At 39.5% G+C, this 1,637-nt stretch overlaps 1 pseudogene; it reads right to left on the reverse strand.

The window, feature by feature from the left end:
• LOC107687753 (NTPase KAP family P-loop domain-containing protein 1-like) overlaps positions 1 to 1,637 on the reverse strand; it is a 7,119-nt pseudogene that overhangs the window by 2,607 nt on the left and 2,875 nt on the right.

Below are 1,637 nucleotides of genomic sequence, written 5' to 3' on the forward strand. Positions count from 1 at the left end.
GGACTTGCCGGCTTCCGCAGGGCACTGGAGGGGGTCAGCAATAGTGGCGTTTTCCATACGGATCCCAATTCGTCAGTCACGACTGACGTAACGTCGAACGTGACTGACTGAAAGGGAACGTCTAGGTTACTTGTGTAACCCTCGTTCCCTGAAGGAGGGAACGGAGACGTTACGTTCCGTCGCCACCGTTGCTGTACCACCGCTGTACGGCCGGGGCACATAGTCTCGGCTCCTCAGCGAAAAACTGATGTGCATTTGCACGCGCTCTCCTTTTATACCCGCGCTGCGGGGCGGGGTGCGCGTGGCGAAACACGCACGCCAACTGTCATTGGCTTGTTTAGTTAACACTCGAAGGTGATTGGGCTCTCGGGCGAGATCCCAATTCGTCAGTCACGACTGACGTAACGTCTCCGTTCCCTCCTTCAGGGAACGAGGGTTACACAAGTAACCTAGACGTTACCCTGTATGCTCCACATTGCAGAAAATGCTGCTTCCTTTATTATTTTTATTCATGCAGAAATGACAATCAGTAGGTTATTTTGTTTAGAATCATTGGGAAAAGCCGCTTAATGGTTAAAAGAAACAAACCTTCTTATTCCCATTGTAAATAATGTTTGCTACAAATTTGATCTGTTTGAAGACTGAAAGTTTTCTGCACAGCAAAGCTCCATTTTTAAGTGTCATCATTTGTTGAGTAGTCTGATTTGCTGGTGTCCATTTACAGCCTTGCTGTAAAGGAATGATATTTTGTAGGAATGCAGTATTGTTTCCTGAAACATTCTTAGTCCATTGAAAGCATGCACAGGAGGAAAAAATGCAGTGATGCAAACCTCAAGGTCAGTTATACTGCTTACTGGCTATTGCCAGGCATATGACCACTCGGGTTTGTGGCGTTTGGAAGAGTTTTTGCCTTAGCTGGCTGACTAGAAGGTATGATCCCGAGGAAATTAATTTTAAAAGACGTCCATTCACCCAGAGTCATTTGCAGGACTTGCCTGAGGTCTTTGGGGTCGCTGAAGAGAATCGTTCTGCCATCTATGCAATTGTCCCTTACCGTTTCGAGATATTTCCCTGGGAATCTCAGGATTGACAGCTAAAAAGAAAGAAATGTACATACAGTATTTCAAAATGCACATATAAGTACATACAATTTGTAAAACTGTAAAATAAATATCCAGCATACTGTGTATGTGTTCAAACGTTTAAGTTTTTTTGTTTTTAAATGAAATTAATATTTTGATTCAGCAAGGATGCATTAAATATATAATGTGACCGTAAAGACATTTATAATGTTACAAAATATTTATATTTCAAATAGATTAACTTTTATTCATCCTGGAAAATTATCATATTTTCTGCAAAAATATTAAGCAGCACACTCACTTTTCAACATTTACAATAATATTTTTTTTATATTATATTAAATATTTTAAACTGTAATAAAATGACACAATTATACTGTTTTTTTACTGTATTTTTTATCAAATAAATGCATCCTTGGTGAGGCTAAGAGACTTAAAAAAAATCTTATACCGACCCAAAACTATTGAATGGTGGTTGTATAAATAAATAAACAAACAAACACACACACACACACACACACACACACACACACACACACACATATTTCCCTGTAT

Source organism: Sinocyclocheilus anshuiensis, unplaced genomic scaffold (genome assembly GCF_001515605.1).
Source record: "Sinocyclocheilus anshuiensis isolate Anshui unplaced genomic scaffold, SAMN03320099.WGS_v1.1 scaffold165, whole genome shotgun sequence".
Taxonomy (NCBI): Eukaryota; Metazoa; Chordata; class Actinopteri; order Cypriniformes; family Cyprinidae; genus Sinocyclocheilus; species Sinocyclocheilus anshuiensis.